The following is a 26,108-nucleotide window of genomic DNA, read 5'->3' as shown; positions in this document are numbered from 1 at the left end:
ACAAGACAATCAACCTTATTTTCTCTACAACCATCTTCACAGAAACTAAAGCTACTAGAGGTGTCTAAGTGATGTCTGGGGAGGAGCCATTTGGGTTTATAATGAGTGTCTACCCCAAACCAATCTCTTGCTTTGGAGCGGATACCCCCATCTCTCTCTCTACCTCAACCCGCCAAGTCTCTTTCAGACAAATCACGGACCTGAGATTGAAGAGGCTCATCCTAATTCCTGAGCCAATAGTCATCCTGGCCCTTAAGCTCATTCTTGGTAGTGGGAATATCAACAAAGAAGAATACCCCCGAGACAATACGAGCATTTTGTCTTGGTTTGTCGCCACCCTGATGGACCTCAAGCTTGATAAATAGGAAGTCTGGAACCTCACCAGATGACTCTTCCCAGGAGACATCTTGCTTGAATTGCAAGAAGTCATAAACAAAGCGCAACATGACTCTTTCACTCCGCATTTGAGTGAGATAATCCTCTTCAGTGTCTCGGGAGAGCTGATTAAATTCTATCCTTTTCTGATAGACCTGGCGGGAAAGGAATTACAAAAGCACAGATCCTTTGCTGCCATGGCTCTCAGGTTTCTAAAATGGAGGTTTCTAGGGGATAATTTGAAGGACATGGGAAGGGAAGAAGAATTCCTAGACTTTTCCAGACTTAATGGTGTTTTGCCTCCCAAAATAGAAGCAGAGGGTCCCCAAGCAGAGCATAGTAGGCGAGGTGGTGGTCGAGGTTCCGGTCATGCTTCTGGTTGAGGAAGGGGTCGTCCTCCACAAAGGGGTCTCAAAAGAGGTCGTGCCCCAATGCCTCCACCCATGCCTCGAGGAGAGGATTAAATAGATATAGGTTTTTAGTTGGTCTGTTCTTTTTTTAGGCCACTTCAGAGCACATAGTTGGCTCCTTTTGATTTCTCTGTCAATTTTAAGCTTACAAAGAAATTTTAACGTAGCATTAGTCTTATAAATTTTGAAAAATCTTTAATAGATTTTATGAAAAGGATAAATGAATTGTAATCAACACTCAAATCCCACTCTGAGTCCAGAGAATTTTAGGGCTTTGGATGTGGTTTTCTTTTTTTGTGCATACTCATGGACATAGCTTTATTTTCACATTTTTTAGGCCCTATTGGGCCATTTTAGAAATTTGTGGATCAATAATTCCAAATTTAACCTCTTTAAGCATCTAGAATAGCAAATGTGTTAATTAGAAGTGCTAGATATAAACTTGAAAGTATGGTTGACAATGCAACAATGATATCTCAATCAATACTCATGTCCAAATTACAATTTGGGAAATAACCTACTTTATTCAAAGTGTTTCAAAGTAGTATTTCGGGGGAAATGATACTAGTTATAAGTTATATATTCTAAATATTAGTCTATGAAATGATTAGTTCCATGAGAATTTTTGTTATTTCATCTCGCATCTCTTTTTTATGGGAAATTATAAAACTGTCAACATCCTTGTACATGAAAAATACACCTCACATGCCAACATTGAAATATAGGTTCCTACAATAATATGGTATATTGTAAGGCTTAAGAAACTCCTCATTTGACTCTTGTACACAACTCTCAATAATATTTATGACATAAGTTAAAGCATCATCTCTTGTAGAACCATGATTGTCTTTCATGTAGCACTCAATGCTAGAAGCTATCTCTCCATGATTTTTCTCATCCTTCAAAATTATTTAAAAAATATATTAATGCATAATATCTTTTAATTCAATTTTCTTCAAATTCTTGTCATTTACCTCAAAATCCTTGATATCATCCACTACTCATGCAATCAATGACACAATAGCTTGCAACTTTGATGATGGGATATCAAGTTGCTCCAAAATCTCATCAGATAAAGGAGCATTTTTTAGTAACAATTAATAGATCATTGTCATTCTCATACCACCACTTATTTGTCCATTCATTAAATATTCATCAAAACCTTAGAAGCTATCAATTTTGCTTCTTGCATATAAGATGAGATATAACTCTTCCACTGAAACAATACAAACAAATTTTGATTTAAAACAAATTAAATACATATGGAAAATAATAACATAAAATTTCCTTTTCTAAAATTAGCATTTCATATTATGAACATTGGAGAGAGAAAGGGCAATATAAATATAAAAAATGTAATGAATATCAAATATTCTCATTGAAGTATAAAAAGAAAAATATTTTGACCATTTAAAAAATGGATGCTAAAATATTCAAGCATTTACTTGAAAATTTTATATATTTACATAAGAAAATGCATAATAAATTCAACTTAATATTAATATTATTTTGAAAAACTAATCTTGGATGTCAATATTATTTTATGAGTATGCAATTTGTTGATCTAGAAATCAATATTGTGTAACTCATAGTTATCAATTTATGTTCTAATGGTAAAAAGACAAAAAAAAATCTAGTATATTTTATATATCTTCTTTAAAATATAAAATAAATGTTAAATATTTTTTATCAATTTATTTATGATAATAGTAAGCTATTAGGAGTTTACGTTTGACGGTGTAAACAAACCATCTGATTTTATGAAAATTAAAGTACTCAAATTAAAGCATGTGATAAGAATATGTAATAGGATAACAATAAATGTAGATAATAGGATTTAACCAAATTCTTTGACCAAAAAATAACAAATTTCTACTCACACAAGATTGAATGTATTTGTGAACATAGGGACCATGCTTTCTTTTAGCTTCACTTGCAATTTCCTTGTGTATCTCATACACAAATTTGAAAGTAGCTTCTATGTAGTTTGGAAGATTATCAATCATGGAAATATCCCATCTAGAATAGAAATGAATAAACAAAGTTAGAAAAAGAATAAGTCATGTTCAACATAATCTAGGATTATTAACTAATTAAATACCTTGTTAATGTCATTGTGAATGGTCTCAATTCATCTATGGTCCCATCTGTGTCATAAATATCATCAAGGAGGGAAAGAGTGGTAAGAAATTTTGCCACACTGATTTTACTTGCACTAAACTCAAGTTCAAATTGTTGGCAAATTAGAGGAATTGATTATGTGTTGCATTGATGTTTTGTCATTAATGGCAACACTAGTTGTTTTGGTTGTTTACCGGTTTCTGGTAGGTTCTGGTAGAGTGGTCAGATTATGATATTGATCCAGTATGCTTTGGTTTGTGGAATTGGTTTGGATTTATCATTCATGCTATTTAGATATGTATCACGATCGGTTGGTTTGGGATTTGATGACTCATGAGCTATCATTTATTCTAGTAAGCCTTTTGGTCACTAGTAAGAGGGTTCTATCAACATATCTTTGTTGAAGATCTTTTGATACATGTGATAAGTGGTGTTCTCATGACTTCTAGATGGATTTTGGGATGTTGGTAGTTATTTTTCTCATGTTCCTGTTGATCGGTGGTGTTAGATTTGGGTCTGGACCTAATGCTATTGTATTTGGCTAGGTTATGGACCAGTTTATGTAACGTGTTGGTGGATGATCCCAATGCATTTTTGATTGGATCTATTAATTGGATTAGGTTGTTTCGATCTTAGGCTGACTTGGTTGATCATTAAATTGTGGGTTTATGTTATGAATTTATTGTATTATCTATTAGGTGGTCAACTTAATTGTTTAGGTCCCGGGTTGGTATAAATATGATGTAAGATCTCTTTGTAGATCATGGGCATATGGGTTTTAAGGATAGAGGTTTATCTTTGTGTGAACAAGGTTGTAATCATATGTAGAGGTTTTTCTCGATCATAGGTGATTGAATTGGGTTGGTGAAAAAGGTGTAAGACCTCTGGTACTGAGCTTAACCGAAACAGTATTCAGGCATAGGAGATGTTATTCTTACAGTTCATTCTTCTTTCTGGATTGTAGTCTAGAATTATTTTGTAGTCAGTGAGGTTTCTTTTGTGATGAGTAGTGCGCTCTAGGTTGTTGGCCTTCCTGCATGTGCAGGCCCCTCTTTATGTAATCACCTACTTACTATCTGACTGTGGGTAGGCTTCCCACCGTGGTTTTTCCCTTTACCGGGTTTTCCACGTACAAATCTTGGTTTTATCTTTTGTGGATGGTTGGTAAATGTTTTGTGGAATATATTTGTGCTTAACTATTATATCTGATATTTCAGTATTTGGTTTATGTATTCTGGTTATAAGTTTTTAATGCTTAAAGTTCTATAACCCCCCCCCCCTCTCTTAGTTGTTCACTGGTTTTATGAGTTGTCTAACAATTTCTATCAGAGCCTGGTCCTCTCTGTAGAAGCTTAACCGCTTGAGGAAGATCCTATGGCATATAATAGTTCAAGTTCATCAAGTTTATCTGTAGTTGTTTTTTGGAGAGAAATTCCTAGGCTTGATGGAACAAATTAGAGGGTATGGAAGATTTGGATGGAGACTCATCTCAGATGTCTTGGTAAGGAGATTTGGGAGATCACTGAGAAAGGATATATACCTCATAATCCAACATCTGGCAATCCTCCTATGGAAGGTTTGGATAAGGACATTGAAAATGATTGTAGAGCTAGAGAAGCCCTTTTGTGTGCACTTTCTGATCAGCAAATTATGGGACTAATCAACAAATTAACTGCAAAGGCTATATGAGATAAATTGGAGACTCTGAATGAAGGTGACCCTATTGTCAAAATTGATAAGCTTGATGGTTACCGGGTGAGATATGAGAACCTGAAGATGGAAGAAGATGAAAGGTTTAATGCTTTTATGGACAGAGTTAATGAAATTGTTCTGGGAATTCAGTGTTGTGATGGATCTCTGAGCGAAGATGAAATAGTTTCTAAATTATTAAGAGCTTTGCCACCGGCTTATAAGATGAAGGCTACTACAATTAATGAATTGAGAACAATCACAAACACCTCTATTAATAGAGATACCTTGGATGGGAAGTTATCTTCTTTTGAGCTTGAGGAATCTGGTTCTTTTGGAGTTGCAAAATTTGAACCTTCTTTTCATGCATCTACATCATCTACCGGCAAGAGTGATTTGAAAGCCTTATATGCTAAGGAATTGGAGGAAATGAAGAAAGAAGATAAAGAGCTCAAGCAAATTGAAGCTATTTTTGCTAGAAGATTACCTAAAGGTCTGGTAGGAAGTAAGTATGAAGGAAAATCACCTTTTAAATGTTTCGGTAATAAGATAGGTCATTTTGCATATAGATGTCCTGAAAGGAATTCAAGATTTGAGGAAAGATCTAGAAGATATTTTAGGCCTAAACATGATTATGAGAAGAAGAATGAGTACAAGAGGAACAAAGACAAATCATGCTACTATGCAGATGAGGAAGGTGTGACTGATTCTGATGATGAATTGACACAAGATTCAGCTAGTGGTTCTAGCAATTAAAAGAAATGGGTATTCTTGGCTATCAAGGAAGACAATCCGATACCCGAAGTAAAGGCCCTTGTTGCTAAATTTGAAGACAAGGATGAATGGGTATTAGACAGTGGATGTTCACATCATATGACTGGAGATAAAAGGAAGTTTCTATCTTTGCAAGAATTTGATGGTGGTCTAGTTAGATTCGGAAATGACAAAGCATGCATGATCAAGGGAAGAGGAACTATATCATTGGATGGTAAGCATGATATTGATAATGTTTATTATGTTTAATGTTTAAGGAATAATATTTTGAGTGTAGGATAGTTGGTGGATAAGGGATTTCAGTTACAGTTCAAAGATAGAAAATACAAGATTATCAATGGATCTGGATTGGAGATTGCAACCGGTACTCAAACTAAAGGTAACATATTTCATTTGAACTCTGGTGATGTTGGGACTCATTAAATTTGAGTCAAGTTTAGAGGCCCTTTTCAAAATTTTGCTCTGCATGTCAGAAAAGTACCTAAATGAGTCTATTTGAATGGCCTAGTTTGCGAGAGGGCAAAATAGAGCCGGTTGATTTTCAGAGGGTAAGGCTCAGGATTCATGTCCCACACCTTTAATTTGGCCTATTCAGTGATGTGTAACTTTCAGAATTCATTTTGGATAATTTTATGAGGTACCCAGTTTGAGGGGTGAGCTGGAAGTGCATTTTAGGCACAAATGTAGATTTTATTGAGTAGCCTACTTTGAGCGATTGCATCTTTTGCCCTGTTGATCATCATAGATAAATTCAAAGTGGATTCAATTGTATGCATAAATGTGAGTCAGTATACAAAATTTCAAGTCCTAACGAATCCATTTGCTCAGTTTTTTAAGCCAAATCCGTTTGCAGTTTGTGTGTTTTGGCAAGTCCCTATTTCGACAGGTAGTCAGAGCCCTGTTTCGCAAAAGTGTAAAAGTTGCCTCAGTAAGCGTCATGTTAGAATTTTTGTTTTAGGATAATGTTGGTATAAATGATGAGCTACATTTCAAATTTCAATCCTCTACCAATCCGTTTGATCAGTTTTCAAAAGAGCTCATTTTGCCATCAAATTTAGTTATCCGTACTTTTAGTGCAATATCAGTTAATGTAGCCATTTTTGTGGGTGTGCCATTTGCATCCTGTCAGTCTGGTGATCAAACTGAGAATTCAAAGATTTAATATGTACTTTAAGGTACCTATGTTCCAAATTTGAGGACCTACGGGGGTCGTTTGATATTTTTGAGAAAGGCGTCATGTGTTGCCGGGACATTGACTTCATCAGGTCCGCAGTGTCGACAAAGCCAGTTGGACATTTTCGGAAATTAATATCTCTTCGCTTGGGACTCATCTTGAGAAACCATTTGGTACGTGTCATGCTTGCATATCAAAGTACACGTCTGTCAGATGGTGAGCTCCAGAAAGGTGTTTTGACAGGTTTGAAAATTACATCTTCGCGATTAAATGCGAAAACGTGGCGCAAGTGCCTGAAAGTCGTAAAGTGCGGATTAATGATCCAAAAATGATGCCGATTGTTTCCAGAGGTCAGTTGTATGAAAACGAAATTTTTTTTAGTCGGACCCACTTTGGGGCCTGACCTGACTTGCCATTTTCAAGTGTCTTTTAAGCAAGGTTTACATTGTTATTTCACAGTCATGTTATGTGATTTAATTATAATGAAATGGAGGTTCGATGCATTTGTACAAGATGGATAACATGTCTTATGGTGGGCATGAAATTGTTGGAGCACACTTTCTGCTTGGATGTGGTCTAGCCTTTGCAATTAAAATAAAAAGGTAGATGGAGTATCAATTATTTTTTATGATAGTGGTGCTCCATAGGTGTCTTCTATGGTAAAGAAGATAAAAAGTCATGATGGGCAGAAATTGGATAGAATTCAAGACCGTATTGGAATAATCACAAGTATGGTTCTTAGTGACAAGGCCATTAGTGTGGCACAATCCGGCAATGGTGATCTTCTTGGTAAGGTAGCAGGTGCTTATGGAAATTCAATGCCGGTCAAGACTCTCACATGCTGCCTAAGGTTTAAGCTATCGTGGTGGAGAAGGAGCATTATGCAACATGGTGATGGAGTGTGACTCTAGCAGCAGTTAGAACATTCAAGTAAATGCAAAACCTCCTCTCCCACGTGAAGCCTCTGGCTGCAGGAACAACAAATGAGTAAGCTTTCAAGTAATTGCAATGGGTATGGTGCCAAATTCCCCTCTCCAACATGGCAAATGAAATAAAGATGCTTTCAGCAGGAGTATTATCCCCTATGATCGCTACAATCAAAAAATTGAAAGATTTGGAGGGTGTACATATTCATGTTCTTGCATAACGTATCAGTGAGCCAACCAGAGAAGCTCTACGGATCGACTACCTGCCAGCTTTCATGTTGAAATTAACTAAATCTCTGCGGACATTACCTAAGGAAGAGGGAGTTCAAACCATTGTAAAGTTCATGGATGAGTACTCTCTGAGTTAATGCCAGAGCCAACACCACTTAGTCCCTATGTTTGGAGGAGGCATTCAAAACATTTCAAGCAAATAAATTGTCAGGTCTTCCCTCCTTCATGTGGCACTTGACTGGTGTCTGGAGAGGGCGTTAGAAATGATTCACAAAGGGCAAATTCTTCATGAGGTTGCAGAAAGTTCCCAGGCGATGCCTTTGCTGGGGAATGTGGAGCATATTAATACAAATTCTAGGCCAATTCTATTGGCATATCAGCCCCTACGTGGTGTTGGAGGGTAGGTTAAACCATCAAGCTACAACAAACAGCAGTCCAGTTTCCCCCCACATGGAAACCAACATTGCAATTCATGAGGGTTTAAATGTTTAAACCTAGGCGTGGAAATAGGACTGAGGAGAGTGTAGAAGGCTTTCAACTCCCTTTGCGTGGGCCTGTGTAGAATTAAAAACCTAGCCATCACTCCTCCGATTGGCTTTTGTGCATCAATCTTCATATGGCGGGGAGATAGGTGTGGGGTTGTTGGGACTCCCTTGACCATTCAATAGAACCGAATAACATAGAATTTCTCCATCCTACGATGCTTGTCTCAGGCAACGATGATTGCAGGGTTACGGTATGGTGCACAGGGTAAGATGCAAAATGTTTGACACATACTTTGTTTTGTTCTCCATTCTAATTGCTTCGATGGCTTAATGGAGGAGATAAACCATGGCAACACGGGTATGACCAAAAGTGCCTAAGATGTACATTGCGATTGTGGGATGTGAAAGAAAATTGCCATGTGCATTGAAAGCAAGAGGTAGATTTGCTCGTATCATCAAGGAAATAGGAGAACCTTCACCACTGGCACCATTAAGACTCAAAGACCTTCAGAAAGTGCAGTTTCTGGGCATGTTGTTAATCCCACATTCATTGTGGAGGGTACCTTTTTCGTATTTAAATTGGAGAACGCACACATCTATAATGTCTAAGCCATAATGGCTTTTGACGGATGGTGCCTATGGGCACCCAAGGTGGGCCCACATGTGAGCATGAATCCCTAGGTGACAGAGGTGGTGACTAGGCGGCGACTAGGTGGACCCCACATAGGCATGCTTCCTGAGGCAGATAGGCAAAAATTTGCAGAGGAAAGCCGGCTTAACGAGTGAGAAAGTTCGAGATGGATCAATGGTGCGCGCGGTTTCGTAAAGGCGAGATGCACAGAAGTTAAGCCCTGTGAAGTTGCGAAAACGGTAAATGTCGAGCATGTTGGATCAAGATCGACGACCCGCCCAGTTTCGCAGATTGAAGATGCACGAATGTTAGACCCTACGAAGTTGCGAAAGCCAGGTGGCGCACAGGTGGTGGGTACAGTCAACGGTAAAGCAGGTAGGTCCCGGTGAGGTGGCGATGACATGGTGCAGAGCTGGCGATGATGTGGCGCTGAGGTGGTGTACACATGGTGGCCAAGTGGTAGTGACAAAGTAGATGACGTGGCAGTGATGAGGTGTCATCCCAGGTGGCATTCGATCAACCCCATCGACCAATCGGAGGCCGCCACATGGCAAGGTGTCAAAGCACATTCAAAGCAAAAAATCAAAATTAAAATTGTAAATGATATAGTTTAAACTATATTAAATAATTCAAAAATCTAAATGATGGTGCACATTGGGGAATTAATTCGCCCAGGGCTCAATTTTTGGCCAAAGTATGAAGTGCTATATGTCTTCGGAAAGCTCTCGGAGTGAGGAATCCGATTATGAGATTAATTTTGACAAATGTGGGATATTTTGGAAGCAGTTTCCATGGGAACAAAATTTAGTTAGAGAGGAGACACTTGACAATTTAGTTGCAGATTTGATTTGGTTCCCTCTCCTTCCAAATCCCAATTTTTCTCAGTTGTAAGGGTTCCAGAATTCTATGAGAATGGCTCCAGTTTTCATGGCTTCCAATTTTGAGTATTCTTGAAGATTGTACAGGGCATGGCTTTTCCTTCAATAATGGAGTTCAATTCTTGCTATAGGTGTTCTTAGTTGCAGGTTCTTGTATATGTAAGGCATACATAAATTCACACAAGATTGTCTCTAGATTTGTATTTCCATTTTATCAAATTAGATCCTCAAGGAGGATGAAATTTGTTATCTCAAGGAGATAGTTATGATTGTTTGTAGGGATTCTTCAAGGAAGGATTTAAATTCTATAATAAATCATAAAAAAATGGAATATAGTTTCAAGATCTGATGATTTTGTGAATGATCTTAGTAATGCATTTATGCATGAATATTTAATAATCAAGATGGATTTGCAATCAAAGCTTTCATTTATAGTTTGATGTATGACTCTGTTGCCCTTTGATAAGGCACTGATCTTGCAATTAAAGGGGTTCTCAAACCAATTTAAAATCCAATCAGAATACCTTTAGTTTATGTTATGTTTTGAAATGTTTCATCTATCTCATGCTCAAGCATAGTTGAGTTTTATGTGTAGATCTAGCCCATCTGCAATAAACTACTTGTTTTGGAGCCCTAGTGAGATCTATCTGTTTATGTTGATGTTGTCATAGGTGTGTAATAGGTTTAATTCTAAGCATCAAAGGTATACCCGCCTAGGTTTTGCAGAGCCTGAAGAGTAGAAGGATTCATATCCTTGTCATGTTGTCCATGCCCTGAAGTTCTTCATAGATTGAATTGGCTACTTCATAGATCAATTGCAGGTGTTCTTGGGTTATCACTTTTGGTGAACAACAAAAATGGCGACTCTGCTGGGGAAGAAATGAACTGTCAAAAGCCTCTAGTTAAGAAAGATTTAATTCATATAAGGTTGAGATTATCCCATCCGAGTCACCACAACAAAAATGGCGACTCTGCTGGGGAAGAAATGAACTGTCAAAAGCCTCTGGTTAAGAAAGATTTAATTCATTTAAGGTTGAGATTATCCCATCTGAGTCACCACAATAAAAATGGCGACTCTGCTGGGGAAGCTGAATAGAACTGTCAAGAGCCTCTGGTTAAGAAAGATTTAATTCATATAGGGTTGAGATTATCCCATCCGAGTCACCACAACAAAAATGGCGACTCTGCTGGAGATTTAAATGGGTTCAAATGCTTGATTGATATGGTTAGAAGTGGAATGTATTCTTCGTCCTGTCAATTTCATATCCAGTTAGTCAGTCCATTGCATATGCACAGAGTTGAAAGTGGTTTTATGGTGAAGAAAATGCTCTTCGATCTGGATCTGCAGACTGATATGTGTTACATGTCATATTTTATGAAGGAGTAACAGTGAATTTATATTGTTTAGAGTTGTAAGAAGTTCTTGCAGCTGTATACAAATTTTTCCCCAATTCCTTATTGGGTGGTGACTCTGTGGTTCATACCAGTGTTAAATAGTCTGGAAGAGTGTTGATTGCAGCGAGATTGAAGAAGTAAAAGGAGAATTAAATTTGTGATTGAATGGTTCTACTGTTCAAAATATCCTCTGTGCAAGAGGTGGCGACTCTGATGTAAAAGACAGTGCTGAAAGTGGAAGTAAACCTCCAGATCTACAAGTTTTATACAACTGCAAATCTCTAGGTATTTTTCAGAGGTTTCAAATGCAAGAGATCTCTTCTGAGAGTTTGAATGTGTAATGTTGTTTTCCCATTTAGTGAACAACACTAGTCTAGAGGGAAAGAGAGGATCTCAAAATTGATTTGCATATCTATGCTGCTAAAATATTCAATGTATGTTATCCTCCGTAGTATGCAAATGTGGAAGAACTTTATGTCAAGCAATGTTAAGGAATAGATTTGTATAAAGATATGTGCTTGAAGTTTTCTATCCAAGATTTTATAATCATTTGTGGAAGTAAGAAAAATGAATAGTGAAGTTTTTCAGTCTTGTGTATTTCCACATAGAGCCATGCCTGGTGAAGTGTCACAACTGTATAATAGGAGAAGTTTCGTCATAAACCATTATCCTGCTCTAAATTTCAGAGATATTCTGGGTTACCCAAATCCCATACCCACATAAATTAGAAAGTATTTGCCCATATTCAGTGGGAAGAAATCAGAATCAGCATGTCAACATGTTAAAAGATTTTCAGATTTGATAGGAGAATTCAAAATTTGCCAAGAAGATGTATGCATGAAATTGTTTATTCAGTCATTAAAAGAGGATGCAAGAGATTGGTTCTCTTTTTTGCTAGTGAATTCTATTACCTCATGGGAAGAATTGGTTTCCGATTTCATGGATCAATTCGATGAGAAGGTGAGTGATTCCGACTTGCTGAAAGAATTCACTTATATACAAATCAGGGAAGATGAATTGGTACCAACATTCAATATCCGATTTTCACAAGCTTTGTCCAAAATTTCCTGAAAGTATAAACTTGATGATAAAGTATGTCTGGATGTTTACATGAGTCCATTTGATGAGAAGATGGGTTTCCTATTGAGAAACAAAGAACCTAAGACTTTGCATGAAGCTTTTAACACAGCCAGGGACATGGAAAATAATTTGAAATTTGGGATAGCTAAGAGGTTTGTGTTTGCTGTGGTTTCTTGTCAAAGCACCTTCAATGGTGAAATACCATGTGAGACTCAGCAAATAATTTCGTGTCTAGGTGCATCAAGCTCTGCAGTTCTGAATGGTTTTGTTGATGCATGTGTTTCAAATTTAAATGAGAGTCAAGAACCTTTGTTGTTAATGCCTGTTGTCTCTCGTAGTAGTGATGGAATGATTAGTGGGCAATGTTGTGATAATGCTGATATGGAGATTGATATATACAAAGGATATGTACCATTTGATTTGTATGCCAGTTATGCTAATTATGTGGCTGCCAACTACCAAGTGAATCATGCATCTCTCCATGATAATATTAATGAAAATAATGATGGTGATGACCATCAATCTTTACATGTTGCTGATGTATTTGATGTTGAAATACCAAATACAGAGGGATTACTAAGTATTGCTGTTTGTGCAAGTGAAAATGTGCCATATGATGAAAATCAGAATTGTTTAGTGCAAACAATAGTTGATCCTTACTTAGATATTGATAATGTTAATTGTGTTGAGGATGAAGTAAATCTATTTTCAGATTTCACTTCAGATTTCACTTCTTGTAATCATGATGATGATCTTTCTATTTTGAAAGTTATGCACAAAGTAAATTCAGAAAATTGTGATGGTATGCATGATTGCAATGAAGATATAGCACACATGGATGGAGAAAATTTTATGGAATCTCAAATGGAACAGCAAAGTGCAATGCAAGTCCAAAAGATTGCAGAACTTAAGAAAGCTCTTGAAGTTGTGGACAAGAAGGTTCAAATGTTGGAGAGCCTTCGAGCTATTGACGAAGACCTTCTGCAATATAGCGAAGAGAATTCTTCGGAAAAGGACTGTGAATTGAATGTTTGTATACTTGATGAACATGCTGATCTAACAGATGGTTTTATGACAGGAGATTTTAGTGAACATGCTAAGAACCCATCTGATGAAGTAAATTGCAGTGATGTTCATTTTCTTTCTTTGGCTGATGACGAGTATTCTATTGGTGAAGAAGATCAGTTGTGCCAAGATAAGTATGATTATCTTGATTTTCAGAATGATGGTCATAGTATAAAATCTCATGAATGTGAAACATGGAACACTGAGGATTGTTCCAGCCAAGTTTCATTTTCTTCTTTGTCTGATGAAGACGATTATGATGATCGAATGGATGGTGTCTTTAGCAATTTTACTAATGTTATATTCAATGTTGATATAGATACGGACCAACCATTTCAGTGCCATAATGTTCATAAAGGGATTGTCCATTTGGTTTCTAACCCTTTGTATGAAGAGATAATTGATCAACCAGATGTTGTAAATGATGAACCAGTCCATAATACTGATGAAATTCCAAACAACAATAGCATGGGTTGTAAAAATTTGTTTCATGATGAAAGTAAGAGGCATGGGTTATGTGATGATCATTTAAAACCACAAATGAAAGTGTTTCAGGGGGATATAGGTTTGGATGAAAAAGATTCAGCTAAGGATTTGCTTCAACCAAAGGTATGCATTCTTTTCCATGAATGGGATGTTGAGAATGGAGAGGTTTTCAGTTTGATAAGCAAGGATAGTATGCGGTGTGATCAGTATAGTGAAATGTCACATCCAAATTGTAACATGTATGTTCCTTGTTTGCATCAGTTGGTTAGTAGTGTCCCTCGTTCTATTAATTTTAATGGTAATAAGGCATGTGCTGATAGGCACTGCAATGTTGAAAATGAATGTTTTATTTTTGAAGTTCAGCATGATGATGTCTTTGCAAATGATAGAGTTGATTGGGATAGTGAAATGTATGGCAGCTTGTGGAAAAGCCCTTATTGTGCATTGTTTCATGATCTTATTTTTGTTGAAGTAATGTGTGGCTACAAAGCTCAAAATCAAACAAATGACATGCACACTAGTTGTTTCAGCAGTATGATGGTAAGGTCTGATTATAATGATTATGCTCAGTTGTTACTGGAAGGTGCCTTTGTTTCGATCATGATATCAAGAGATGAGAATTAGATTTTCGACAGAGGTAAATGTTTGTAAGTGGAGTAGTTATAATCAGTTGTGAGTATGTTTGTATCTTGTACAGTCGCTTTGCTTCAGTTGCATGGTTTTCAATAAAGTGCCCTGCTATTTGGGTAGAATAAGGAAGCCCTGTTTTGAGATGAGACAAGAAGAGAAGAATTGAGAGAAGAATGATCTATTTTTGGGTGGTCTGCTTAACCATTGATTCTAGATTCATGTGTTGATCTTGCAATCAACCATCCCCAGTCAGAGCCACTATTGGGACTCATTAAATTTGAGTCAAGTTTAGAGGCCCTTTTCAAAATTTTGCTTTGCATGTCAGGAAAGTACCTAAATGAGTCTGTTTGAATGGCCTAGTTTGCGAGAGGGCAAAATGGAGCCGGTTGATTTTTAGAGGGTAAGGCTCGGGATTCATGTCCCACACCTTTCATTTGGCCTATTCAGTGATGTGCAACTTTTAGAATTCATTTTGGATAAGTTTATGAGGTACCCAGTTTGAGGGGTGAGCTGGAAGTGCATTTTAGGCACAAATGCAGATTTTATTGTGTAGCCTGCTTTGAGCGATTGCATATTTTGCCCTGTTGATCGTCATAGATAAATTCAAAGTGGATTCAATTGTATGCATAAATGTGAGTCAGTATGCAAAATTTCAAGTCCTAACAAATCCATTTGCTCATTTTTTTAAGCCAAATCCGTTTGTAGTTTGTGTGTTTTGGAAAGTCCCTGTTTCGACAGCTAGTCGGAGCCCTGTTTCGCATAAGTGTGAAAGTTGCCTTAGTAAGCGTCATGTTAGAATGTTTGTTCCAGGCTAATGTTGGTATAAATGATGAGCTACATTTCAAATTTCAAGCCTCTACCAATTCGTTTGATCGGTTTTCAAAAGAGCTCATTTTGCCATCAAATTCAATTATCCGTACTTTCAGTGCTATATCAGTTAATGTAGCCATTTTTGTGGGCGTGTCGTTTGCATCCTGTCAGTCTGGTGATCAAAGTGAGAATTCAAAGATTTAATATGTACTTTAAGGTACCTATGTTCTGAATTTGAGGACCTACGGGGGTCGTTTGATATTTTTGAGAAAGGCGTCATGTGTTGCCAGGACATTGACTTCATCAGGTCCGCAGTGTCGACAAAGCCAGTTGGACATTTTCGGAAATTAATATCTCTTCGCTTGGGACTCATCTTGAGAAACCGTTTGGTAGGTGTCATGCTTGCATATCAGAGTACACGCCTGTCAGATGGTGAGCTCCAGAAAGGTGTTTTGACAGGTTTGAAAATTACATCTTCGCGATTAAATGCGAAAACGTGGCGCAAGTGCCTGAAAGTCGTAAAGTGCGGATTAATGATCCAAAAATGATGTCGATTGTTTCCAGAGGTATGTTTGAGGTCTGTAAAGCTATTCAGAGGTCAGCTATATGAAAAAAAAAAAAATTTTAGTCGTACCCACTTTGGGGCCCGACCTGACTTGCCATTTTCAAGTGTCTTTTAAGCAAGGTTTACATTGTTATTTCACAGTCATGTTATGTGATTTAATTATAATGAAATGGAGGTTCGATGCATTTGTACAAGATGGATAACATGTCTTATGGTGGGCATGAAATTGTTGGAGCACACTTTCTGCTTGGATGTGGTCTAGCCTTTGCAATTAAAATAAAAAGGTAGATGGAGTATCAATTACTTTTTATGATAATGGTGCTCCATCGGTGTCTTGTATGGTAAAGAAGATAAAAAGTCATGATGGGAAGAAATTGGATAGAATTCAAGACCGTATTGGAATAATCACAAGTATGGTTCTTAGTGACAAGGCCATTAGTGTGGCACAATCCGGTAATGGTGATCTTCCTAGTAAGGTAGCAGGTGCTTATGGCAATTCAATGCCAGTCAACACTCTCACATGCCACCTAAGGTTTCAGCTGTCATGGTTGACAAGGAGCATTATGCAACGTGGTGATGGAGTGTGACTCTAGCAGCAGTTAGAACATTCAAGTAAATGCAAAACCTCCTCTCCTACGTGAAGCCTCTGGCTGTAGGAACAACAAATGAGTAAGCTTTCAAGTAATTGCAATGGGTATGGTACCAAATTCCCCTCTCCAGCATGGCAAATGAAATAAAGATGCTTTCAGCAGGAGTATTATCCCCTATGATCGCTACAATCAAAAAATTGAAAGATTTGGAGGGTGTACATATTCATGTTCTTGCATCACGTATCAGTGAGCCAACCAGAGAAGCTCTACGGATGGATTACCTGCCAGCTTTCATGTTGAAATTATTTAAATCTCTGCGGACATTGCCTAAGGAAGAGGGAGTTCAAACCGTTGTAAAGTTCATGGATGAGTACTCTTCGAGTTAATGCCAGAGCCAACACCACTTAGTCCCTGCGTTTGGAGGAGGCATTCAAAACGTTTCAAGCAAATAAATTGTCAAGTCTTCCCTCCTTCATCTGGCACTTGACTGGTGTCTGGAGAGGGCGTTGGAAATGATTCACAAAGGGCAAATTCTTCATGAGGTTGCAGAAAGTTCCCAAGCGATGCCTGTGCTGGGGAATGTGGAGCATATTAATACAAATTCTTTGCCAATGCTATTGGCATATCAGCCCCTACGTGGTGTTGGAGGGCAGGTTAAACCATCGAGCTGCAGCAAAAAACAGTCCAGTTTCCCCCCAAGTGGAAACCAACATTGCAATTCGTGAGGGTTTAAATGTTTAAACCTAGGCATGGAAATAGGATTGAGGAGAGTGTAGAAGGCTTTTAGCTCCCTCTGCGTGGGCCTGTGTAGAATTAAAAACCCAGCCATCACTCGTCCGATTGGCTTTTGTGCATCGATCTTCATATGGTGGGGAGATAGGTGTGGGGTTGTTGGGACTCTCTGGACCATTCAACAGAGCCGAATAACATAGAATTTCGCCATCCTACGATGCTTGTCTCAGGCAGCGATGATTGCAGGGTTAAGGTATGGTGCGCAGGGTAAGATGCAAAATGTTTGACACATACTTTGTTTTGTTTTCCATTCTAATTGCTTCGATGGCTTAATGGAGGAGATAAACCATGGCAACACAAGTATGACCAAAAGTGCCTAAGATGTACATTGCGATTGTGGGATGTGAAGGAAAATTGCCATGTGCATTGAAAGCAAGAGGCAGATTTGCTCGTATCATCAAGGAAATAGGAGAACCTTCACCACTGGCACCATTAAGACTCAAAGACCTTCAGAAAGTGCAGTTTCTGGGCATGTTGTTAATCCCACATTCATTGTGGAGGGTACCATTTTGGTATTTAAATCGGAGAACGCACACATCTATAATGTCTAAGCCATAAAGGCTTTTGACGGATGGTGCCTATGGGTGCCCAAGGTGGGCCCATGTGCGAGCATGGATCCCGAGGCGATGAAGGAGGTGACTGGGCGGCGACCAGGTGGACCCCACACAGGCACACTTCCTGAGGCAGTCAGGCAAAATTTTGTAGAGGAAGGCCGGCTTAACACGTGAGAAAGTTCAAGATGGATCAATGGTGCGCACGGTTTCACGAAGGCGAGATGCACGGAAGTTAAGCCCTGCGAAGTTGCAAAAAGGGTAAATGTCAAGCATGTTGGATCAAGATCGATGGCCTACACGGTTTCGCAGATTGAAGATGCACGAACGTTAGACCCTGCGAAGTTGCAAAAGCCAAGTGGCGCACAGGTAGCGAGTACAGTCAGCGATCTAGCAGGTGGGTCTCGAAGAGGTGGCGATGACGTGGTGCAGAGGTGGTGATGACATGGCGCTGAGGTGGTGTACACGTGGCGGCCAAGTGGCAGTGACAAAGCAGATGACGTCGCAGTGATGAGGTGTCATCCCAGGTGGCATCTAGTCAACCCCATCGACCAATCGGAGGCCGCCACGTGGCAAGGCATAAGAGAACATTTAGAGCAAAAAATCAAAATTAAAATTGTAAATGATATAGTTTAAACTATATTAAATAATTCAAAAATCTAAATGATGGTGCACATTGGGGAATTAATTCGCCCAAGGCTCAATTTTTGGCCAAAGTATGAAGTGTTATATGTTTGCAGAAAGCTCTTGGAGTGAGGAATCTGATTATGAGGTTAATTTTGACAAATGTGGGATATTTTGGAAGTAGTTTCCACGGGAATGAAATTCAGTTAGAGAGGAGACACTTGGCAATTTAGTTGCAGATTTGATTTGGTTCCCTCTCCTTCTTATTCCCAATTTTTCTCAGTTGTAAGGGTTCTAGAATTTTGTGAGAATGGCTCCAGTTTTCATGGCTTCCAATTTTGAGTATTCTTGAAGATTGTACAGGGCAGAGCTTTTCCTTCAGTAATGGAGTTCAATTCTTGCTATAGGTGTTCTTAGTTGCAGGTTCTTGTGCATTTAAGGCATACATAAATTCACGCAAGATTGTCTCTAGATTTGTATTTCCATTTTATCAAATTAGATCCTCAAGGAGGATGAAATTTGTTATCTCAAGGAGATAGTTATGATTGTTTGCAGGGATTCTTCAAGGAAGGATTTAAATTTTGTAATAAATCATAAAAAAATGGAATATAGTTTCAAGATCTGATGATTTTGTGAATGATCTTAGTAATGCATTTATGCATGAATATTTAATAATCAAGATGGATTTGCAATCGAAGCTTTCATTTATAGTTTGATGTATGACTCTGTTGCCCTTGGATAAGGCACTGATCTTGCAATTAAAGGGGTTCTCAAACCAATTTAAAATCCAATTAGAATACCTTTAGTTTATGTTATGTTTTGAAATGTTTCATCTATCTCATGCTCAAGCATAGTTGAGTTTTATGTGTAGATCTAGCCCATCTACAGTAAACTACTTGTTTTGGAGCCCTAGTGAGATCTATCTGTTTATGTTGATATTGTCATAGGTGTGTAATAGGTTTAATTCTAAGCATCAAAGGTATACCCGCCTAGGTTTTGCAGAGCCTGAAGAGTAGAAGGATTCATATCCTTGTCATGTTGTCCAAGCGCTGAAGTTCTTCATAGATTGAATTGGCTACTTCATAGATCAATTGCAGGTGTTCTTGGGTTATCACTTTTGGTGAACAACAGGTGAGAAGTCATGTTTGATTTCACAAATTGATGAGAGTTGACTATGGAATAAGAGGTTGTGTCATGTGAATTTTGATTGCGTTGTAAATATTAGTTCTACTAAGGCAGTTAGGGATATACCTAAGATTGTGAAGTCCTATAATCTGGTATGTAAGGAATGTCAAATGGGAAAGCAAGTCAGAACTTCTTTTAAAAGTATACAAGACAAATCTAATGGTGTTCTTTATCTTATTCATAGTAATTTGTGTGGTCTTGCAAGAATCAAGAGTTTTCAGAGTGATAGATATTTTATGCTAATCATTGATGACTATTCTAGAATGAAGTGGGTTGCTTTTCTAAGGGAGAAATATGAAGCATTCGAAATGTTTAAAATCTTTAAAGCTAAAGTTGAGACAGAGATAGGAATGAAGATTAAATGCTTAAGGTTTTATCAGGGTGGAGAATTCACATTTGGTGAATTTAACAGTTATTGTGAAAAGAATGGGATAAGGAGACAGTTATCTGCACCTTGAACACCTCAACAGAATGGAGTTGTGGAAAGAAATAACCTAACTATCTTGGATGCAGCTAGAACTATGATGATATAAGTTAATCTACCTCATATCTAGTGAAGAGAAGTTGTGAGCATGGAAGTACACACATTCAATAGATTTCATATCAAAGGAGACACCGGTAAGACACCCTATGAGTTATAGTTTGGTCATACACCTATAGTTAAGTATTTTAGAATCTTTGGTAGTAAATGCTATATCAAAAGAGATGATTCCATTGGAAAGTTTGACCCTAGATGTGATGAAGGGATATTTCTTGGTTATTCTAATGAAAGAAAAGCATATAGATGTTATAACGAAAGATTAAAGAGAATTGTGGAGAGCACTAATGTCAAGGTGGATGAGCTGAACAGAAGTCAAATCAGAACTTATGAGAGAGAATCAGTAGTGGAAATGATCATAACTAAACCAGTAGAACCTACACCAGAAAAGAATGTTGAACCAATTACTCCGGTAGTATCAGAAAATTCAACAGTAATTGAAGATTAGAGCAGAGGAACAGAAAATTAGAAGACTCCTAAGTGTTGGGTTAAATCATTCAGAAGATCAGATCATTGGAGACAAGAATAAAGGAGTGATGACAAGAAGGTTGGCAGTTGATGAGGTATGTTTAATTTCTCAAATTGAACCGACATCAGTAATTGAAGCATGTAAAGATGAATGCTGGATGAAAGCTATGGAAGAGGAATTGGATTAGATAGAAAAGAATAATACATGGACTTTAGTTCCCCGGCCTAAAAATAAGAATGTTATTTGGACTAAATGGGCTCTTAGAAATAAATTGAATGAAGATGGATAGGTTGTGAGGAATAAGGCTAGATTGGTTTGTAAAGGATATTCTCAAAAGGAAGGAATTGATTATAATGAGACTTTTTCTTTGGTAGCTAGGATTGAAGTTGTGAGATTATTTCTTTCTTATGTTGCCCATAAGAACTACAAGGTTTATCAAATGGATAATAAGTGTGCATTTATGAATGGAGATCTTGAAGAGGAAGTTTACATTGAGCATCCTAATGGATTTTCACTTATAGATGACAAAAACATGGTTTGCAGGTTATGGAAAGCTTTATATGGATTGAAACAAGCCCCTAGAGCTTGGTATGCAAGACTGGATAAATATCTTTTGAAGCTTGGTTTCACTAAAGGTAATGTTGACAGTAATTTATATTATAAGATCACTGATGATGATATATTGATTGTCGAAGTCTTTGTTGATGATATCATTTTTGGAGATGAGGATAGGTTATGTATGGAATTCTCTGATAATATGAAGAATGAATTTGAGATGTCTATGATTGGTGAGATGAATTTTTTCTTAGGTTTGCAGATTACTCAAACGGATAAAGGTATTTTAATCTGTCAAACTAAGTATGCTAGGGAGTTGTTGAAGAAATTTGGTATGGAAAATTCCAAACCGGTTGGTACACCTGTGGTTACAAGTGAGAAATTGACTAAGATAGATGCATTAGCACCAGTAAATCCTACATGGTACAAGTATATGATTGGAGGTTTGTTATATCTGACTTAGACAAGATCAGATATAATGAATGCAATTTGTATTGTATCAAGATATCAGAATGATCCTAGAGAGAATCATGTGAGTGCGGTGAAAAGTATTTTCAAGTATTTGCAAGGAACAACTGAATATGGTTTGTGGTATCCTAAAAATGATGATTTTACACTATGTGCATATACAGATGCAGATTGGGCTAGAGATGTTGATGACTGGAAGAGCACATTCGTTGGAGCTTTCTTTCTTGGAAAGAAACTTGTTTCATGGATCAACAAGAAGCATTCATGTACCTCTTTATCTATTGTTGAAGCTGAATATGTTGTTGTTGCTAATAATTGTACACAAGTTATATGGATGAAGCAAATGTTGAAGGATATAAGGATGGACTATAATGAACCAATATTTATTCACTGTGATAACTTTGTTGATATTGACATATCAAAAAATCTGGTATTTCATTCTAAGACAAAGCACATATCCATCAAGTACAAATTTTTGAAGGAGAAGGTGGAAGCAAATGAAGTTAGACTGGTTTATGTGAACACTAAAGAGCTTATTGCAGATATCTTTAAACTAAACATTTACCTAAGGAATCATTTGAGTACTTCAAAGACAAATTGGGGGTTTTTGTCCCTCTGGTAGAGATCTAAGTGATGTCGATTGACATCAATCTAGTATGCATTTATATAGCTACTATTCATTCTGAATTGATGTTTTGGTGCTACTACTCAGGGGGGGTAGTCAGTTGAGTGGTTCAATGGATTTATGATTTTTCTTTGATGTTCATGTCAGATTTTTTGCATTGATGTCAAAGGGGGAGAGATATATGTGAAAAATAGAGCTTAACAGAATATCAGTCAAAGGGGAGAGAATAGAGATTAATAGGGATATCATTCATAGGGGGAGTTTGTTAACTTCATTGTAATATCATCCTATGGGAGATTGTTGGTTGTCTTCCTTTGGGGAGAATTGTTTGGCATTTCTTGGCACTTGGATGTTTTTCATGTCTAGAGTTGCCATCAATGCAAAAGGGGGAGATTGTTGGAAAATTGGAGGAATTGATTATGTGTTGCATTGATGTTTAGTCATTGATGGCAACACTGGCTGTTTTGGTTGTTTACCGGTTTTCGATAAAGTGGTTGGATTATGATATTGATTCAGTATGCTTTAGGATGCTTCGTTTTGTGGAATTGGTTTGGATCTGTCATTCATGTTATTCAAATGTGTATCATGATTAGTTGGTTTGAGATTTGATAACTCAGGAGCTATCATTTATTCTAGTAAGCCTTTTGGTCACCGGTAAGGGTTCTACCGACAAGAATTTTTTGAAGATCTTTTGATGCACATGATAAGTGGTGTTCACGCATCTTCTAGATGGATTTTGAGATGCTGGTGGTTATCTTGCTCATGTTCTTGTTGATCAGTGGTGTTGGATTTGGGTCCGGACCTAATGCTATCTTATTTGGCTAAGTTATGGACTAGTTTATGTAACGTGTTGGTGGATGATCCTGATGCATTTCTGGTTGGATCTGTTGATTGGATTATGTTGTTTCGGTCTTAGGCCGGCTTGGTTTATCATTGGATTGCGGTTTTATGTTATGAATTTATCGTATTATCTTTTAGGTGGCCGACCTAATTGTTTAGGTCTTGAGTTGGTATAAATACGATGTAAGATCTCTTTGTAGATCATGGGCATATGGGTTTTAGGATATAGGTTTATCTGTGTGTGAACAAGGTTGTAGTCATATGCAGAGGTTTTGGTCGATCATAAGTGATCGAATTGGGTTTGTGAAAGAGGTTTAAGACCTCTGGTATTGAGCTTAACCAGAACTGTATTCAGGCATAGGAGATGCTATTCTTGCAATTCATTCTTCTTTCTGGATTGTAGTCTAGATTTATTTTGTAGTCAATGAGGCTCCTTTTGCGATGAGCAGTGCGCTCTAGGTTGTTGGGCTTCCTGCATGTGTAGGCCCCTCTTTATGTAATCACATACTTACTACATAAGTATTATCTGACTATGGGTAGGCTTCCCATCATGGTTTTTTCTTTTACCGGATTTTCCACATACAAATCTTGGTGTTATCTTTTGTGGATGGTTGGTAAATGTTTTGTGGATTATATTTATTCTTAATTGTTATATCTGTTATTCCGATATTTGGTTTATGTACTCCGGTTATAAGGTTTTAATGTTTAAAGTTCTATAATTTGTTAACAACTAATTTACCACCCCCCCCCCCCCTCTCAGTTGTTCACCGGTTATCTGAGTTGTCCAACACAAATAACGAGCAACCCCCCCAAAAATACAATTCAATGTGGCAATGCCGAAAGAAATCAAGTTGAATTACGCTTGAATGTTTCCACCATCTAGCACAAACAAATTGCATATCATTATGATTATAAATACATTTTCTTAGATTGCTATATTCTATTCTTAAAAAAATAATCAATTTTGACATTTGATTTACCTTTCTCAACCTCAAAATAATTTAATATTAGACATTCCTTGTATGATTAAATTTTAGTTATTGTGGAGTATTAATATAATAAGAACTATAATTAAATAATTAGAATATTTCTATATTTATCTTTCCTAGTGCTCAAGGGAATATCTGTTGAGCTAATGTACTCATTTTGACTAATACTTGCGTGGATATTAGTTTCATTTCATATTGATGTTGAGCTTGTAAAATATTGAAGTCCAATATTGCTAATTCCAATAGCTTTTGGCTATATGTGTTTGGAATCCTGAGAGAAATTATAGACATGAATGGTTAACATTAAACTTATTTTCTTTTCTATTAACTCAAAACAACATAGTAGATTGAATGATTGTGTTTTTTTAAAGTTTTTGTTTTAAGGGAAGAATAAGTACCAATGATCATACATAAAATTTAATCTTACTTATAAATGTTATTGACAAATGATCCAATGTAATTTTGTTATCTAAATATCTGAATAAAGTTCCAAGCCTCCCATCTCAGAACCCTAGTTCTCCAAGGATATTTCAAAGTTTACTCAATCTGAAAAAGACATCATATTATTTAAAATATGATATGTATATATATAATTACCACTAATATTCAGCCAATATGTGGCTAAGCAATTTAAAATATTGTTCTTAACTATTTTGTAATTTCTTAATTTTAGAAGAATGAAAATGGTTGGTCTAGGTTGATGTTCAATTGTTTGATCATTTGATCATTTGTAGTTGTAAAAAATCACAAGGATTTGATAGGAAAGCCCCCCTCATTCCAATTTTATTTTTTCTTAAATATCTAAAAATAACTTGAATGATAATCCCTCTCATAGAAAAGTGCTTGCCTCCATTAGAAATGGATTTTTCTTTTCTTTTACATCATCATATTCCTCCATAGCTTGTTGGAGGCATGCAAATGCAATAGTGTATCATACATACCCCATATGGAGAAGCAAGAGACTGAATGAAATCATGTAAGCAATAGAGGACATTTAAACTTGATAGTACAATATACACAAATCATAAACATTGTATCCAAAATTGCACTTCATAACCTTCACATGACAGAGGAATGTAAAGCATTCTTCCATCGAGATATTAAAAACTCTTTCTAGCATATTGAAACTTCCACTATACCAACCTTCTATAAAAACCTCAACCTTACTCAATATGTAGTACCCCTACCCTAGTCTATTTCTAACCTTGGTTTAATCTTGATTAGTTTATCATAATATGATGTTACAATCAGATGTTTGATTTAACGCATAGCTATTGATGTGGTTCTCACACTAGTTGTATGCAGATTTTTAGTGTGCCTATTTCGTGGTATCAATATTGAGCTAACGTTTTCATTAAATTTTATATATGTATGCATGTATGATCATTGGTTGCAGGAAATTTTAGGTACATGCCACGTGAGTGCGAGGTTCGTCTTCACCTGGATGTGCAGGTTTGAGTGTACCTTTTTAATCCTTAGAGTTGGATTAGGTGGTCGTAAGACCCTAGTTGACCTTAGTCGTGCTCAAGTGAGCATCATCAGTCGTCGTCGGTGATCCCTTCTTGTTTGGGTTTGCGAGTCGTCTGTTTGGTTGGCTTTCTCGATTTGCGTGCTTGGTGTGTTTGGATAAATTGATTTAATTAGTCCTTAGTAATTATCTTGATTAAATATGTATTTGAGCATTAGAGATTAATGGACTAGATTAATCAGAATTTCATTATGCGATTTTCGTCGATATTGGATTGCTCGTTTTTAATTGGAAGTAAATTCGATTAAATGACTGATTTTGATTATTAAATGCATTATATATATATGCTGTTGAAAAAGAAAGATTTGTTTTTAATTGCGATAGGTTTAATTGTATTCTGTTGGATTATTAAATTAGAAAGATTAAATTTCAGTGGTTTGGGAAACCGTTTTTGAATTAAAAAGCAAGTTTAATTGTTGCTATAATGGAAAAGAATTAAATTTTGTGAATTATTTGTAAATAAAAATTTTAATTCCAAAAATGGAATTTTTGGGTCAACTCTTCCATATAACCCAAATTTGGGGAAATTTGGAAGGATGGACATTTTTGGAGGAGATTTTAGTTGGAAAGATTTTTGGGGGTTTTTGGAGAAGAGGCAGTTTGCTGAATCTGGCAGGTGGGCTCTCCCT

General features: G+C 36.9%; 1 pseudogene; it reads right to left on the bottom strand.

Moving 5' to 3' along the window:
• Window positions 1–1,381: 1,381 nt before the first annotated feature.
• On the bottom strand, window positions 1,382–24,849 carry LOC131073417 (sesquiterpene synthase Cad-like; annotated as a pseudogene).
• Between the last annotated feature and the right edge of the window lie 1,259 nt (window positions 24,850–26,108).

This window comes from Cryptomeria japonica, chromosome 10 (assembly GCF_030272615.1).
Source record: "Cryptomeria japonica chromosome 10, Sugi_1.0, whole genome shotgun sequence".
Lineage (NCBI taxonomy): Eukaryota > Viridiplantae > Streptophyta > Pinopsida > Cupressales > Cupressaceae > Cryptomeria > Cryptomeria japonica.
This window is presented reverse-complemented; position numbering and strand designations above follow the sequence as displayed.